Below are 20,226 nucleotides of genomic sequence, written 5' to 3'. Positions count from 1 at the left end.
TTAACCTCTTCTTGTCTAATTTTACTGATGCACATTATTACATTGATGAACATATTCTACTGAGCTATTGTGAACTAACGGTAATTCACAGAGAAATCACAAAAATACCTGTACAATTGCCATATACAATGGCATTAGACTATCATTTTCTTATCCTGAATACAGTCTTAGGAGACCTTGTACTAAGATTTGCCATTAGTAAAAAAAAAAAAAAAAAATCAAAATACTGAAGAAATAAAAACTAAACACAAAATCTATACTTCAGGCATCTCCATGCTCATCCATGTGCAAGATTTTTCCAGCAATAAAAATTATGTTTCCTTATGTTGTGTTTCCGATATTAAAAAGTAGAGGGTCTTCTATTTGTGAAAGGCTGACCATCTCTTGCAACAAAGACGATCATGGTTGTCTGCCACGTAGTGTTTTCTCCTCTCACCTTGTTAGATGTTGAACCATGACTCACTGTCAGTAGCAGTGGGCTCAGGAAACAGACAAAGGGCATTTCATGGATTCATTTTCTACTTTCTCCCTCCTTTTCTGTTGTCTTCTTCCTTCATTTCTCAGGGAAACTGACACTTTATATTTATTTCCCTCTCTTAACCAGCTTAACTAACATACCTCAGCCTTCACAATCTTTTTCATGAAATCCTAAGTGAAAATGATCAAAACTGTCATTCTGAATTTTTTTTTTTAACTTGGATAAAGTAATGGTAGGAAAAGGAGAGAAATAAAAAGAGAGGAAAAGCAAACTCTCTAAACCACAAATAGTAAGACATGTATTTTGTGATACACTTCAATAAAGAAACGAAACTTTAAAAATGTCTACAAAATAAATATCGAAAATTATAATGGTTTTTGAATAAATTCAGGTATAAAAAGAAATAGTATTTTTATCATTTTATTTAAAACTATGATTTTTTTTAATTATGTGAAAAAGTCAGTCATTAAAAAGTCTTAAATTTTCTACTGAACTAATTAAATGGTAATTATATTTTTTATTTAACAACTTTTACTTTATGCTTCTTTTATATTTTTCTAAACAAATTATAATCGCTAACGGGGGATAGTGTACTTATATATATATAGATATATAAAGCCCCAGAGCAACACTGAATTAGGTATGATCTCTCTGCTCAGTCTTTGAATATTTTTCTAGCTTTCACCAAGTGGAAGCTAAAGACCTGCAGGGCCATTATGATCTTTTTTCTTTGCCCTCTCATTCTTCACTTGTCAGTAGCTTCATCTGCTACGACTGCCTTAGTGTCCCTCCCACTCTGAAACAAGGACTACACACCTTTTACTTCAGCACATCAGGCACACTCCTAACTCAGCGTATTGACTTTGATTTGTACTCTCAACTTGTGACACTCTTCTCCAAAACCTACACATTCAACTTTGTCACCTCAAGTCCTAACTCAAGTGTTTCATTTTTTAATGACGCCTACCTTGGACCACTCTAGTTTAAATCTGAATAATTCCTTCACACTCTTTATAATGTATAACCTCCTACTGACTTTAATTTTTTTCTCTGCAGAACATACATGTATTTGAAAATCATTCCCGCTGTGTCCATCAGAGCAAGATGCTTCAGATTCACTAATGTTCCTGTTTGAGGAAAAATTATATGGTTATTTTTCTTATAAACAATGCAACAGACTTATAGTTAAAATATAATGGTCTTTTAGGCTAAAGTCAAAAATAAAAACTACTCAATGAGTACATGAGTATTGGATGGGAACCAATGTGTGCAAATTATTAAATTTGCATTGAAGAAAATCACTACAAAACATGGAGTCCTAAGTAACAATCATGGCTTTCTCTGTCACTTAGCCTTTCACCTGCAGTGCATTTAGGGATAATTATAGTACAATTATTCACCTGCACCAAATTTGAGGCTCTCGCCTAATGTTTACCACAAGACTTTAACAAAGGATATTCAACTCATGATTGATGGGGTAGTAATTATCAAACTCCTCAATCTTGTTCAAAATAAGTAAGTGCCCAAACAAACAAACATGAAAAATAGAGCCAATTCCTACTAACTACAGGCAAATGGTAAAATCTTGAAACAAACAATGTGCTTTGATTAACAAATGATAATTATAAAAAATAGCTTCGAATGTCCTTAAAATCAATCAGAATTTCTATTTTTATTGTTCATGAAATGATTAAACTGAAAATAAATCAACCAAGAATTTAGCTAATGAAATATTATAGAACTCTAACAAAATTTCTGTAGTATTACATATAAAACCCTCCTAAAACAAAAATTTAATATATTTATAAGAAGTCAAAGAAGTCATATCTCACAGATTAAAAATAAATTGGGATGGAAAATCTTTGTAACACTTGAGAACTTAGAATCTGTCTTATTCAATTATTTTCCCTATTTCTTTTCTAATAAGGTAATTTCACATATTTGCCTATGTATAGCCAGTCATTCTTACATTCTTACATATATGCATTTGCTGTGCCTGTAAAATTAACTTTGACTTACGTTTAAACTTGAAAGACAAAAAAGCATCAAATATATAACATATATAAAATTACTGAAATTTTAATTTATGTAAAGATTTGTTATATGCCATATAATATTAAATAACACTGTGTAGTGTTGGTGCACGCATTTGAATTTTCAATGAAGAAAACAAATGATGCTGTTTGAAAACTCAAAGGAAGAACTGTTGTCCCTGATTAATGCTGAGCCAACCTCTTTTCTCTTACCAGGATCTCATAAATCTCAGTGAAGAAGATTTAGTTACGTCAATATATTGTTGATTTTTATATGGCCTTTTGAGCTTAGGATAAAGAATAACAAAATGATATTGATTTAATTCAAGTAAGGTAAATCTTCATGACCTTGTTGCTTAACCAAGTGTAATATTCATAACTCCTGGATTAATCGATCGCAGAACAAATTCACAATTGTTCTTAAAATTTCAAGTATAAATGGATAACAAAATTAACTTCATTTTCTGGAGGATAGATTATATATCCTGTTTGTATCTCCTATTTAGGAACTCTAATTTGTTAATTTGCTCTACTACTCTTATATACAAATTTATTCGATATAAATTTTAAGAAATTTTAAATTTGTCAAGGAATAAGTTGATACAGACCTGGAAGAGGCCATCAGTAGTGGATACACAATGGAGGCAGTAAATAGTAGATATAAAGATAAGAAAGCAAATATAAAATATATTGAAGAATTGACTTGATAAAATATGGTGACCAATGTTTGAAAGCAGAAAAAATTGGAAGAAGGAATAGGCGAGGATAACAGAGGCTTATATCTTGGGTGAATATGTTAGAGAAGATTAAATTAACTGAGATGGAGACCACAAGAGATGAAATAGATCTGAAGAAAAGAAAATAAATTTGATTTTAGATTGAAAAGAAGGTGCACAGCTTGAGGTAGAATTGTATACTTTCAAAACTACAGTGTGGTTGATGACTTCTGTTTCTTTTCTATCAAATCCTTAGATCAGTCTGAAAATATTAGCACTATTCAATGAAGGTTTCAGCATCTATTGCTTTTCAGTAAAGGTTGACTAATTTGTATAAAATAACTACAATACATTTAAAAAATTTTAGAGCTAAAAATGAAGATTTTATTACATAATAAATTTAGTACACAGATTCTTCTAATGTTAAAGAAGAGATCCTTGCATGCTATAGAAATGACAGCTTATAAAATCTGTGCTACAGCAAATACACCATATGAGGGAGAAGATGTGTTTCAGCCCCTGCTTATATCTCTAAATAGATGTCTCCTCCTTCCAAAGCTCAAATGATCATTACCCCTGGATTTGAGTTTTGGTTCCTTGTAAGATGACTGTTTTGTCTGGCCTTCTTTCGTCAAAGGACTGCTCTCTGCATGATTTAAGGCCTGACTTTTGATTGTTTATTTCTATTCTGATCCAAAATTTCTTTAACCCCTTCTCCACCCCACTCCTCAAGGTTAGGTTCTTAATGCTTCTTATAGCTTACCCACTTAGTCTCTATTATTTTGCCTAGGTTTTTTGGATAGTTTTTAAGGGTCAGAGGAGATAGTAAATATGAATGCAACTTAACAGCCACCAAATATTATACAGATATATAAAGCATAAAGTAATATGTTTGCTATTTTATAATAAATACAAGATAAAAGACAAATTTTAAGAAAGTAATCAACTAAATTTTAGTAATTCTGGTGTGATATTTCATATTATTTTCTATTTTACTTTTCAGTGGTTAATTACAATCTTAATTCATCAAACTTAACTTGTTTTTCAGCTATTAACTTAAAAAACATAATGTTCCCAAACTTAATGCTACTATTCATAGCTGGTTTATAACTAAAATTTTCTGTAATTCATTTTGATAACTTAAGATTAGCTTAATAATTATTTAATATTGTATCCCCAGTTTCAACATACTAAAAATATGCATTAAAGCATTTGAAATCCACAGGCAAAGAATATCAGACAGTTTTCTCCTGCATTCTTTTCCTCCAAGTAGGTCCTAATATCCCCAAGCACAGGCCCAGGTCTAGCTAAATGCTGACCTTGACCTGGTTCACAAATCAAAGTCATTCTAGAGATTGGCTCTAGGATCTGCTTGAATTCTTTTAATCTGTCATTTAGACATTTCCTAAGAATCCATTAGATGTTTGGTTTTTTTGTTTTTTTGTTTTCGTTTTTTTTGTAAACTGAGTGATGTAAGACAGTGGTGAACAAGGCATGGCAATGTTCTGAAAGATTTATGGTTTGATGGAAAGGAAAGACAGGTTAAATAAACCTAATAAAATAGAAATACACTTTTAAATACCTGAGGGAGAAAACAGAGTTTTCACCTCACTCTCAGGTGAAATATATGATAGGTGCATAGTTTAGAAAAAATTCACAGAGGAAACCATGGCATGAAATTCTTCTCAAGAGATGTCTAGGACAGCAGGTACTGTGTTTCATATTTCTACCTCACTGATCTACTTAGATCTCTAAGAGAACCCTCTCCTTTCTACCGGCACTCATCTTTTGATCTCTGCTGCTGTATCTGGACATCTGATCCTAATTTGACTCCTGAATCCTCACTGGCTTTCTGTCAGAGACCTTACACTAAACCAGCCTGTCAGGATCTATCAGCCATACATAGTCCAGCAAGACTCCAGGTGACACTTCTCTCAGCTTCTCCCCATGTAGACCAGTGGGAATTCACCTAGAAGAGTGAGTAGTTTCAACTTTTGAATAGCAAAGTTGCAATATTCAATATTTTACAGCTTTGCTCCTTAACTATAACCCATATCCTTACCAAATACATATGAGAGTCCTGAATTGAAGAACAATGTTTTTCCATATCTTCAACTGCAATGTTCCCAAAACTATGATTTTTAATGTTATGTACTCTTTGTCCTTCAACTTTTTTTATCCTCTTTTCTTTTTGCAGAACTTGCTCCTCATCAAGTCCTAATTCTAATATCTCCTCTGTAAGACTTCTGTCAAGTGTCCTTATCCCTCTTAGGACTGTTCCTGTAGTCCCTTAGGCAGTTTATGTTTGATCATTACTTTTGTCATTGCCCAACTTATTACATAAGCTTCTGCCCTTCTCACATAGAATTGAAGTTTGAGAGCAGAAGTTAGTTCTTACTTTTGTGTACATCTTCAAATACATATACTGTTCCTTGAGTTCATTAAGACCTTGTTCATTGATCAAATATAAATTACAATGTGTGTGTGTGTTGGGTATCTTTTTGTCAGTGAATTGAACTGAATCACATTGTAACCCCTTATAAGGAGGACATAGACTTTATCTGTTCGTTTGTTGAGCAAGTTAATGCAGGAGAATATCATGATACAGGGCTTTTCCTCCTTTAAATCCAAAAATGACATATGTTTAGAATTCTGGGCTCAAAGGTGAGAATCAATGACTTTATAATAAATCTTGTCATTCAATATAATCATACAAAATCACAAAACCCTGTGCTTTTTCATATCCCAAGGCTTATTGTTCAAATGTCATTTTAATTCTCAAATCAATTCCATGTGTTAATATGTTGGACTGAAGAGATCATGTGGTTCTACCCTTGAGGAGTTATGGTCATGTCCCTGTTGCTTGAAATTCCAGACTGAAAACTGAAGTTTCTCAGAAGCTTAACAAAAAAAAAAAAAAAAAATCTGATGCAGCTGTGTTTTTGATATTAAAAAAAAGATCTTGTCATCAGTAGTTATGTTTGAGACATTTTAGAAAGCTTACACATCCTCAGGCTTCAAGTCCCTTAAGAAAACAAAGGCCAAAGGCTGAAACGGCAGCTGCCTAGAGTGGAAGTGCTTAGGACTTTTGCCTTCCTTAGCTGGGCCAAGGATATCTAACGTGAAGCACTTTTTCCATGATTGACTACATAGGAGAAGGGCTTAGTGGGCACTTATTTCACAAGGTTTTGTCTTTCCAGAATAATGTGTGAGGAAAATCATCTCAATTTACAGAAAAAGTAAATTGTGAAATGATTATAAACTTTCTAGTATAAGAGGAAAGGCATAGAGCTATAGAATATCAAAGTCAAAAAGTGAAAAATCGTTGAGCTATTTAGGAAAGTGTTCCGTTCAACAAACACAGAAAGAGCATTCTTTCCTTTCAGTGCAAGGATGCTACTCCTATTCACCCACCTTTGGTAAGGTACAGTATTTGAATGGCTTCTCCCATAATGCTAACAAACTAGTGTTGATTATCACTTTCTCAGCTAGTGCCAGTGACATATATTTCCAAGGTATCTGATTGTGAATTTTGGATTTTGGGTTCCAAAATGGAGTTTGTATTTGGAGATCCTCTTATAGGTAGAGTAAATTTAATTGGCTCAAAGAAGAGTTTTCTATCTATGACAGGGAAGTTTCCTAAAGTTTATCTCACTTTAAAGAGACCTAACGCTTAGAATTCTAATAGTTTTCCACGGTGAACTTTCACCTTATTTTTTCCTTCCAAATACTCAGTAACCGTTGAGAGCATAACTTCTTACTCCTTTCATCTCAGTTCACTAGAAATAAGAGACAATAATGTCCAAAAAAAAAAAAAAGCCATGAATAATAACAGTAGAAAATCACTTCGTCTTTGTCTTTTGAATCTCTGATTAGATGATGAGTATATTGATACTACTCATTTCTTCATAAAACATTGGATTTGGTTCACAGATGTTTTCTGACATCTATTTTCTGCTGTCATCTACAGGTCTCATCTCCACCACCTGGTGGTTTAATCTGTTTTTATCTCTACCATTGAACTAGATGGATATCAATAGTGGCTTCATAAATTACTGATGATGTTCATATTAATGTCTCCTTTGCTGCTTTGCTTTCTCAACATACAATCATCATGGTGCTTAGAGAGGAGTCTCTTCCAACAGATGCTATAACTTTGTTAAACAAACTAAAAGAAACATGTGATCTTCTTGTGTTTATTGGTTGGTTTGTTTTGATTTTTCAGTGGCATCACCAGTACTGTGCCCCTTTTATTATGTCCACCCTGCACTTGCTTTTTAACCCCTGGCCCTCTGTAGGTCTTGATGTTCTGGGTACCCACAAAGCACAAGATAGGTCACGATATATTTTAAAAACTGCCAGCTGTCTCTCAAGACTCATTCTTGCCTTTCTTAAATGCCTGGGTGCTCAGCTAGATACATGTTCAGCCTGTTATGCTTTTAGGTGTAGTTATGTCTCTATGTTCTCAGCGGTTGAATATGAATGGTGGTAACTGGATTAATCACAGAAGCTACACAATGAAGATGGCAGACCTGCAAGCTAGCTCGGTTTCCTGCAAACTTCAGGAAATTCTTTTTCTTAATTACACATGATAGGAAGTATGGAATATAGATTATTTTACTAGTTTGAAATACTTATGTATAGGTATCATTGAACTAAGATGTTTTAAATTTAAGTATGAAAGCTAGAGCATAGGATACATTATCTGTAAACTGTGCAGGCTATTGATGTCATTTTAACTAATCATTGAGAGAGAAAAAGAGAGAGACTTGAAGTTACATGTGAGAGCCAACAACACTTTTTAGACAGTGGAGTATAAAAAGAAAATGAAAGTAGGAGGGTAAATCAAACCTAACATTCTGCATTTTAAAACTGTGAAATATTCTATTTGCCTGAATGTGTTTGTTTAAAAGTTAATAATAGTAACACATTCAATTTTAAAATTTATACAGACTTACTATAATTGTTTTTAATATAGAATAATAAAAGAGAGAGGATTTATCTAACTTGAGATCTCCCATCAGAAAAGGCAAAGTAACAGCTTAACAGTGAAAGAAGCAGTTTTATATAACAAAGAAAGTTTTGGTTTTTTTTTCTGGAAGAAAACTTTAAAAATTGACTGTCTTCCTAATAAGATATAGCTCCTTGCTTCACCCCATTCCTTTGAGAATAACCATTTGCGATATCAGATTCCTGTTCCATCTACAATAATTTTGATTCGTTATCCTCAACTTACCCCGTTTAATTAAATTTAAGACCTCATGTATAACCGTCTTTTGCAACATAATTAATAATAATAATAATAATAATAATAATAATAATAATAATAAAATATGTATAACCTGAATGTTCCTAGTCTGTAGCCCTTAGGAAACTTCAGAAGGGGCTATTATTGCACATGTCAGTCAGGAATGGCTCTAAGCATCACTCAGTATCTGACCTGTAACCAAGAGGACAAAATTTTTTTTTTATGTCACACTTAAATTATTTAAGGGCTTGGACAAAGAATCTAAACATTTATAAAACTTAGAAGGATTAACACTTCCCAAAAACACATTCTTCCAGATTTTGATATTAATATTAGGACAAAGTCACATGGAGATTTTATTGTGCAGTTAATAATAAGAGCGTACACCCGAACTTGGACTTTAAAGAGTTAACTACCAAGTAATGTAAGATTTTTCGAGGTCATCAGTTCTAACACTAATGTTACTCTAACCAGTGATAATAATAATAGTTATAAGAGGCTGCAATTATAGAGTACTCATTATGTGCCACAGTGTTCTATGCACTTCATATTAGCTTACTTAATCCTCATCCGAAACAACATTATGATATCGATATTACTATTATCTCATTTAACAGATGAGAAAAATGAAGCAAAAAGAGGACAAGTGACTTTGGCAAGGTAACATCTGCCTCACTCATTTTAAGGCTCTGGAAGAATCTGGGTCAGGAATGGATAGCCACTGCTCCAAATCCAAGGGCAGGAACTGCTAAAGTTGAAAACAGCTAGGGAAATGAGAAGATGGGGTGGGGAGGGACCAGGAGACACTTCAAAGCAGCACTGAAGTCATGCGTTTGGGACAAGGTCAAGAATACACATTTGCCACTTTCCATAGCAGGACCTGGCATCTCAAAAATAGGAAGAGGAAAAGGAACGACTTGTTTTAAATCAATCCTAGAAGCTACTCAATAAGTATTTTTGAACCCAACTTTCTGCAGATTATAGATTAGGCTTTGCTGATTAGAACATGGATTAGTGTCAGAAATAGCCAGGGCTATTCACAAATAATGTTTTATTTAAAATTTGAATTTATCATTAAATTATTTTACAAGGTGGAACTGAAAAATGTATATTTTTTTCTCCCCAATTTCTGTTCATTTATAATCTCAGAGTAAGAGTTAGACAGAGCACGAGCACTGTGATCCACTACATGCAGACTTGCTTGGGAAGTCTACACCTCGATATGTCTTAACGCCCAATACATGTCAACACCATCCTTTAAAGAGATTACATTTGACGATAATATGCTATTCATCTAATTAGAGCATATACATTTTCTCTAATAATGTAGAAAATCGAATCAGTTTTCCACTTCATTTTGCACATGTAGACATTGTCTTCATGGCCAAGCAATTAGACACCAATTAAAGCATTTCTTGTTGTGGTATATCTGTTCTTTGCCTGAAAAATACTTAATGAGCAATGTAGTTCACTAAGTGAATTCAAAATATGAAAATGAATTATGCAAATTAGAACTAATATCTAAATGTTATTAAGATAATTTACTTATCTTTTACCACAGATCAATTACTATGGCAAAGGTTATTTTTATGTAATTTATAATAATTACTACTAATATATTTATTGAACAGCTACAGGCCAAGTCTAATAAGCTATATAAAAGCACGGAATTATGTAAAAAACGATACTGTAGCCGAAGGCCACATTTTACCTAAATACTGTGATAAGAACACATTTAGGAGAAAGATTATGAGTTCAACTTTGCCCTTTAGATATGCCTATAGATATCAAAGGAATATTTAAATGTGTATACTTGAAGATCTTTAGAGAAATTTGTGTTACAGATACAGTTTGAGTGTCATCAGTAATTAAAACTGTTGGAATAAATGCAATCACTCTAGGAAAAAAAGATATTAATTAAAAAGTAAAAGAAGGACTATTATAGAGTATCAAAGAATTAATATTCAATGGTCAAAACCTGGCAGAATATTCAATAAAAAAATACTAACCAGCAAGACTGTAAGTATGGGATGAATTCAGTACACATTTTGGGGCTGGTTATCTAGAAGGGAGTGGAGAGAGGCTTGGCCCCAATATAGTTTTTCTCTAAAGATTTTAAACTTGCCTGACTATGGTGGGATCCCAAAGTACACATAAACACACAAAGGCACCCTCATACAGATGCACACACATTGATATCCACTGGTACATATGCACACATATGGCTTTACCAGAGCCTAAAACTCTACTAGGAAATCCTGAAAAGTGATATGTGGAAAAGGAGTGAAAGTAGTTAATTAAGTTCTATTGTAAGGCCATGCAAGATAATGACCAAATGGCACCAATTTGCTATTTTATTTAGGTCATATATAAGTATTATCATTAAAATAAAATGGAGAAAGAGATTTGTGTGGTACCAGGAAAGGTAATTCATATATAATGCCAATGAATGAAGCAATAATCATCACAGTTAACATTTACTGTGTACTTATATTTGAGTGGAACTATATTCATAGGCTGTTTTACAGTAAGTTTCCAATTTAAATGTTTTAACAACCTTATCAGGTAAAGAGTAATGTAATGCTTTATAATATAATGCCTTTAAAAAATTGATGTTTATGGAGCTTGAGTAATTTTCTCAAGATAACTTAGCTAATAAGTGACAGAGATATGATGCAGATTCAGATGTATTGGGCTTCACATATTACACTCTTAAATATACGATCACCATTGCATGAGGCTCAATAGAAATAAAAAGAAAATATGATGATGCCTTTCCTTTGTAGAAAGGGAGCCATAAAATAACCTTGGCAATGTGTGTACTTGACTCCAGTCAAGTGAGGTGAGTGTTCTCTTCAACTCTCGAAGGGTATGCAAGGCAATTCATCTAAGGCAGTGAGTGATTCTGCCCTTGAAATCTCAATGTGTTCAGTAGTGCTCAGTGATTTTCAACAGAAAAATTTTAAAAATTAGACCACAATATCATTCGGTGATTTTAGTTCTTTTTAACACATGCTTATATTTTCTAAGCTTATGTTATTTGAGAATATACACGTTGCTCTATGTATATACTATAATATTGGATAGATTTTCCTCTTTATAATTATCACTGTTATTGTAAATGTGTTTCTTTCTTATGGCAGCAGTCTCCATAAGCCAAATATACTACTAACCATGTAAAAATGTTTCTAGCATGGGTAATAGTAATAATATAAAATTGTAAAATGTAATATCTAATTTATTAAATTCACTATGAATAGAAAGATCTCACATTAAAAGTTATTAAGGAAAGAAGAAATGTGGAGAGAGCATTTAGGATTCTCTAGAGGAAACATTTTGATCCATTTTAATATATCATGATTAGAAAATAATGAGCTGAAATGCTACTTCCACAAATGAAAAATCTTGTCTGTTAGAAGAAAAGGATGGCGTTCTATAACTTAATAGTAAACTGGCATTCATGAGAATTTTTAATGATCAAAAAAAGCCATTCACTTGTGTCTGCACTCTTTTTGTGATACTTACACAAATTCAGTTTCTTAATCCAGGTAGGAGGAATTTATTTTCCTTCCATTTTTATATTAACAATAAGAATAGTCACAGTATTAAACACAGAATTATATCTAACATTGGTTTTAGAATCTCATATTAAATATTGTAATAGTCTTTTGCACTCTATATATCATCAACCTTCGAAATATCTATTTTTTAAGAAATCAAGTCTGATGATAAATAGCATTAAGCTAGTCATTTAGAAAATCCTGAATGAATTTTTCAAAGTGAAATTAAATTATATTATCTATCTATATTTCTTTGGAGATTAGGAACTCCAAAAGGATTTATTTCTATATCACAAATAAAAGCACTATTTGATCTTCAGTAGATTATTAAAAAGAAATTTTTGTAAAAATCAGAATTGATATATTTTTAATTGGATCAAAGGAAGAAAAAGTAGTGGAGGGAAGGATAGGGAACAAAGATGAGAGAAAAAGAATTATTTTATCTATAGTTGTGTTAAGTTCACGTGTGATGGATACAAGTTTCATATGAGGATACAGATTTTGTTATTAAAATCTCTTATAGATTTCTATTATAGATTTCAATTTGTTCTTCATAGGTTTTAGTTATTTGATTAATTTTACTATAGACTCATCCAAGGGGATAAAATAATTGTTTAAAATGTTTAATCAAAATCATATTAATTTTGCAAAATGATGGAAAAATTATATAAAGTTGCACAAGACAGAATTCTGAAAACAGGAAAGAATGAAGAATAAGAATCCATGCACCAGTTCAATGCAATCTTATTTCTAATGAGCCATAACCTTTATCAAAACAAACAAACAAAAAAATATGTCACTAAATTGAAGAAGTTGGTTTTTATTAAATGGCCCAAAATACTTGTGATATCGTTTCCATTTTGGATTTCCCAAGTACTTTTCAAATCTGTAGTTTAATCTTAAGTAGACTTGTCCACTTAGAATGGCTGCACTATGTAAATGAATAGTATTGATACTGTTCAAAAATCAATTTCGTTAATTAATCAATTAGTATACTTAAATTGGGTATGATTTAATTGATTTCCTAAAAAACAATCCCTCTTTGAATTAGCTTTCTAAATAGCATTCCTAGAATTTTAAATGTTAGGACCTGACCCTGAACCCATAATGAGAAATGGTCCAGATGTGTGGATCTAGGTGTGTGGCCACTCAGCTAGCCATTCTACCCTTCAGGAACGAAGTAGGCATCTACTTAGAGGAATTGCTCTTCATGTATTCTATTCTAATGCAATTTTCAAAAGACAGTAAGTCATTGTAAAAACACGAGAAACACTTAATAGAACATAGAATTATGATTTAGGTAGAACAGGAATATATTTATGCAATGCATTCTAGCATTTTTTTTCTGTAGTAAAAGTGACTATCTCCACATTGCTACACTTCTAGTGCTTAGAAAGTAATATTATAATAGAATGACTCTTAGAGTCGAGAGACTTCTTTTGGAAATCCTGTACTCTTCTTTCTTTATCTAGTTGTATCACTTCAGCCCCTAGAATGATTTTTGTATTCATTACAGAATAGTACTATGAAATGAAAGATAAAATTAAAAGAAAAATAGCTTACATTTTTTTTCTCAGATCATACACTAAATACAAAAATAACCAGAAACAAGTCAATGTTGTATCTAAAAGAATGTGATTGATGATTAATCGATGAGGCCTCAGAATGAAGTTTTCAGTTCTTTCCTTGGTTCCATGACTCCTCTAATCGATGAAGCTATTTAATTTTCACATTCATGATTATTTGTGCCTTCCTCCTACTATGAAGCAATTGCTTGGGTACTTGGAGGAAGTACAAGATGTTCAAGCACTGTTACTCAAAGATTAACACTTAATGCGGGGATCAGGAATTTTTTTTCTGTAAATGATCAGGCTATTTATATATGAAAACAGCCATAAACAACACATAAATAAATTAATGTGGTTGTTTAGAAAAACTTTACTTACAAAGTGTGTGTGCCAGCTGTAGTTAGGGAACCTGGTCTAGTGGATCACCCTGGTCATGATCTAATTTTATATCCCCGTTGGTTAGTTGATGATGAAGTATCTTCTCTAACTGTAGTCATTCCCTAACCAGATAATTATTTTGTATCTAAACTTATAGGAAACTAAGTTCTCTGATTTGTATAGTGTCCTGGACGCTTATCCTCTTTCTTTATACTTTTCCTCCATGGCTGGGCAACTGGTTCACCCTCATTTAACATAGAGACTTGGAGCACAGGCTCAACTTCATCACTGACTCTTGCTTTCAGTCTTAAGAACAGTTGAGCACTTACTCAAAAAAATCTTTGTTGAGCATATGAAAAAGAAGAGTACAGGATTTCTTTGTTGAGCAATAAAACAAATGCAATTATTTCTTTGTTGAACAAATCTCTGTGGATTTCCTGAATATCAGACTCTTTGGAGTTTTATATTTAATGGTATCACTCCTCTACTTTCCTAGTATTTTGTCTTTCCTATTAGCGTCTTTCTTGCTTCCCAAATTGTATCCATGCTTGCCATTTCCTACTATAATTCACCTCTGCTCAAAACATCAAAGATAACCCCAGAACAATAAACCTCAAGGAATGAAAACATATTTTTCCAGAGTGTGCTAAATGTTCTACATGTATAAGGGATTTAAAACACCAGTTCAAAGTTGTATCTATTAAAGTTTACATCTGTGTGAATTATATTTTTTTTCTCCCTTTATGCGCTCTCACAGGTATCCAAGATAACTTTTCACCTTTTTCCAAACCTCAAGGAAACCGAAACTAATATTCAAGGTCTAAGAGTAAAACATAAATGTAATGCATTTGGTGAGTTTCTGACCACTAAAGACTGGAGAAGAGACATGAGCAGGGAGTGACAGCTTATGGAGAAGCCTATTAGGGAGAGGGATTCCTTGAGAGGAAAAAGACCAAAGATGGCTTAGAAAAGACTCAGCAATGAGCTCTCTTGGAATGTGCATCCTGCTCCCCACACAAACATAACTGAACTGCTGGATATCCCATAAATAAGAAAACAGCATGGAGAGGTTAAATGGTATGCTCAAGTCACTAGCATTGACAGAATTAGAATAAGTCACAAAAACTCTTTTTTAATGAATAAATGGATACTGTTTTTTTTTCAAATGCCTTTTCTGTATTTCTTTAGATAATCATATATTTTTTATCTTTTGTTAATTTTGTCAACCCCACTGATGAATTTTTAAATGTTAAATCACCCTTACTTAGTTAATCTTTCTTGATTATGCTGAATTGCTCTTTTTTCTATATGTTGTTAAATTCAGTTTGGTACTTTTGTGTTAATTTTATTTGTTTAAATTTGTGAAGTATATTATTCAACAATTTTCTTGCAATATTCTTGTCTCATATTGGGATCAGAGTTATTGTAACCTCATAAAACAAGTTTGGGTATGTTCCCCTATTTTCTATTTTTTAAAGATGTTTGTATGAGTTTTATATTATTCCTTTCCTAAACATTCATGGGATTACCTATGAAATGCAAAAAATGTTTTCTTTGGAGATATATATTTAATGATAAATGCAATTTTTAAAATAGATTTAAGATTTTAAGATCTTGCATTTTTTACAATGTCAGCTTTAATAATTGTATTAATAAAAATTTATTTTATTCTGTGTTCAAATTGATAAATAGATCATAATATTTCCATAAAAATTCTCTTAATTTCTGTAGAATTTGCAGTGATTTTTCCCTTTCATTCTAGATACAGACAATTTATATTATTTCTCTCTTATACTTGATTAGTGTTACTAACAGTTGATCAATTTTATTTTTCTAAATTAAATTTTCATTTTGTTAATTTTGTTCTCTTTTTCTTTCTTCATTTAGGTAAATACTTATTTTGATTATTTTCTATGTCATATTTGTTTTGGAATCTTAGATAATTAATAGTATACCTTTTTTTTTTCTATTATAAACATCTAAAGCCATGGATTTCCTTTTATGCACTGCTTTAGTTTTATTTCAGAATTTTTCTATACTGTGTCTTCCATTTCATTTTGAAATATTCATTTCTTCTATATTTTTGATGATCCATTGGTAATTTAGAATCTTTTTGGTTAACTTAAAATTCTTGGAAATTTTATTATGTATATTATTTAACATTATTTATTAATTCTTTTATGTTATTATTATTGACTTCTAATTTAATTCCACTGTGGTCAGAGAACATATGTATCATTTAAATACATGAAAATTCACTGAGACATGTTTTGTAGCCAAGCATGAGTCTATTGCAGTAAATCCTTGATAGTGATTTTGTAGTATTCTATATCTACTTGTTCCATCTGTTTCTGAGCGTGTCATATTCAAATCTACAACTGTTTCTGGTGGACTTGCCTGTTTCTTCATTTACTTCAAATATTTTTCTTCATTTATTTTGAAGCTCTATTATGAGAAGCATACATACTTAAATTTTTATTTCCTCTGTTTGAAAAGACTATCATTATTTCTTTTTTATTTAGTAATGATGCCACAAACTTTATTTTCTAATATTCATATAATCTAAGCCCTTTTTCATGATTAATTTTACATGCTGTATCATTTACCACCTGTTATTTAATCTGTTTTTTTATATATTTAATATATATCTCTTTTAAACCACAAATAACTGGATCTTACGTTTTATACCCAGTCTGACAATCTCTAGCTTTTAATTGGACGGTTTTGATTATTTACTATCAGTTAAATTTTGATCTTTTAAAAAATGATTGAGAGAAGTTACTTAAACTGTTTATTTCTCAGATCCTTCACAGGTAATCTGAGATAGAGAGTAAACTCAAATAGACGGTACCCTCAAACTCATGGGAATTAAAGGTGGGTTGCATTAGAAAAATTCATGTGAAGTGGTTGAATTTATGTGAAGTCCCTAGCAAAGTAGGAATACACTAATATTATTTTTTATTTTTAGTATTTTAAAATCTACTGTATAAGCACAGGATGAGTACTACTTAACAATAATAAATGTTCTAATTATATTATTCTAATTTCCATCTGCCTCAATGTGCTATACTGCTTATTATGAAGTAGAAACTAAGAGTTAGACATTAGTTTGAAGTCACCAAATCAATCATTATTGAAGAGGAGGCTGGAAAAACAAGTGTTTGTGACACAGATTATCTCATTAAGCTACAACAAACATTTATTTAGGAAAATTAATTTTTTAGATCTAAAATTTTAAAATACAAGTATACATATATGTTTCTGGACATAAAAATATTAAAAATAATCTAATCTACAGCCATGTTACCCTGAACAAGACCGATCCTATCTGATCTTGGAAGCTAAGCAGGATTGGTCCTGGTTAGTACTTGGATGGGAGACCATCGAGGAAGACCAGGTACTGAAGGCATAAAAAATAAAAAATAAAAAATAAGGGACTGTAAGCTGACAAGGTCTTTCAATCTGTGAGGTCAACCAAGGGTTGCCTCGCCTAAAAAGAAAAATAATAATGTAAATATTTTTGTCAAAATGCAGATGAAAACTCTAGTACAATTTAAAATAGAAAACAAGTTCTGACATTGATAGGGAAACTTTGATATTTAAAAATGTATTATTTTCTTCATGAGCTTTCAATCTATAGCATGTTTTATGTAAATAAGATTTATAACTTTACACACACTTCTATATTCAGTATCTCATCCCAAAATGTGCCCAAGAGCATATTATCTTGACTCAAAGGAATGATGGAAATTCCACCATAAAATTGGTACTGCAACAATTTTATTGTTTCCTTCATTATATTTTTTCTTCTTTTCTATATCACTATCTTTATCCCTCTTTCCTCCCTTTTTATTTGTTAAGACACATACAATTTACTTTATCTATGATAATATCATGCATTCTGAACTTACATAAATTGTAAAAATGTATAAAAATAATTTGTTGTGTAGAAAATAACATCGATTACACATGGCGCAATGCCGTAATAGCTCAAAAAGCCAAGGCATATTCTTACATTACATCTCTGCCAAATTGGTTTCCATGCTGGTAAATGGAAGAATGATTGATCTGCTACTGCCTAAAAATCTACAGCCATTTTTTGTCCTAAGGGTGACAAGATGTCTCAATAGCAAATTTTCATTGCGAGTAAAATAATGCAGAAACTAGAAGAGAAAGAACTCTGATGAGAATGATTTTACTAGACAAGAAATCAAACAAATTGCTATGGAAAGAAGAATCAAAATAACAGATGACTCTTAAAATGCAAATGCATTATCCATGCAAAATATGTCTAGGGAAGGCCAAGTAGCAGCTGGACCTACACAGTATCAGAAAAGACACTTAAATCTGGAGGATGCAATAAAAGAATGTTTTTGCTGTACTTATCACATAATGAGAGAATTGAATTCTCAGACATGCACAAGTATAGAGATGATATCTGAAAGAGGACAAAAATTGAGAACACGAAGTCGTAGTGCAGAGCAAAGAACTGAGTTGATGAAGTCTTCGCCTCACAAAAGGTGGATAAATGGTGATACAGTAATGATGATAATATCTCATTTGGAAGCCCTCATCCTGAGATCTGATATCTTGCAGCATTGCTAGGAATCAATTCATATAGGCATTTTTTTTCCTTAAGATAAATGTAGAATTTTTGAAGTAGACCTTTCTAAAAATATGTTTGGAAGAAGAGCTTTTAAAAAGCAGTTGAGGAAAACACAAGAAGAAGAGAAGTATTTATTTCCTGGGTTTTTTTTCCCCAAGTATATTTTTTAACTTATTTATTGTAACAAAATTAGAATGTAAGAAAATCGGCACCATCCAATCAAAGTAGACAATATTTACTAGTGTTATTTTTACCAAGGAAGGACTACGAGCTGCTGTAAGTTGGATGATGCACATGAGATACAGGGAATATTAGGCAATATGGCAATAAGATTCTATTTATTGTCTCTATTTTTATTTTTTCCATCATCTAGTAATCCAACAGAGTATATTTAAATATAATTTTGTTTTTCTAAGAAACTTGACTTTTGAGTATTATAGTTAATCTCTTTGTGGTTGCACATAAATACAAAACAAACAAACATGTACCTACTAATATTTGAATATGTATTGTTATCTAAATCTATTTGGACATTATAAAATACATACAAAAATGCAACTAGAGAAGGTTTAAATAAAAGTTTAAACTCTTTTCTCACAACAATTTCTATTTTCTTGAGTCCTCCTAAGTTATGTGCATCCCAGTTTGAAGGCCACTGTCTAGACATTTGCTGAATTTAAGAAGGAGATAATCAAAGATGAGGTAGAAGATGCTGTAAATAATATAAGCATTTGCTGAACAAGGGTCTATAAAATAATTATGTCTATGTAACTAAGGTAGGTTCACCATAAATCCATTTTACAATACCACTGCAATTCTACGGGTCAAAATATCACTTCATTCTCTGTAATAAACGTGTGAACAGAGAAGGGACTTAATAATTTCCTGGGACATTTCGAGGGAGTGCATGGGCAAAATTCAGATATATATGACAAAAACCTCACTGCCTTAATAGGGAACTCCAGTTGAACAAACTATGAGGGAGCTCAGAGAAGACATTCCTACTACATCAGAGGGGATCGGGGCAGATTTTTCTTTTCTGTGCTGGTGGTCTTGAGTGTTCTCTTTAAGGGCAAAAAAACATTTTCCAACTATTGTCTCTGCTTCCATGCTTTGGCTCTGTTCCTAGCAATTCTCAGTGTGTAATAGCAAAAGGTCTCCACATGACATAACTACTGACCATTATCTAAATTCCCCAGCTCATCTCCATTGATGTACATCTTCAGTCCCAGACTTCCTTAAAAATAAAACCCTATTTCTATTTCTTATCATCAGACCAAGTAGACTCTCCAGCTGTAAACACATAATGCTACAATTGTTTTATTCTCATTCCAATTTAAGTTAAATTTAAGTTTTTTTAGTCAAAAGTTAAATATTGCCTTCTATTTATTATATTATTTTCATTTTTTCAATGTAACAATTCTAATTTTTCAAGCAACATCAGTGCTTTTGATATAGGGAAGCAGCATGAGAACTACATAAATTGACGAGATGTTAAACCAAGTTGTATTCAGAGCCTACAAAGTGTTGCTGCTAGACCACAGGAAACCTGTGGCAAAGGAATATGCCTGCTGGGATTACTAACAAACTATTTACCTGTATCATGAGAGGAAAACAGAGTCTTTAAGTCATACCCTAC

Source organism: Pteropus medius, unplaced genomic scaffold (genome assembly GCF_902729225.1).
Source record: "Pteropus medius unplaced genomic scaffold, Ma_sr-lr_union100, whole genome shotgun sequence".
Lineage (NCBI taxonomy): Eukaryota > Metazoa > Chordata > Mammalia > Chiroptera > Pteropodidae > Pteropus > Pteropus medius.
Note: the sequence above shows the minus strand (reverse complement) of the source record.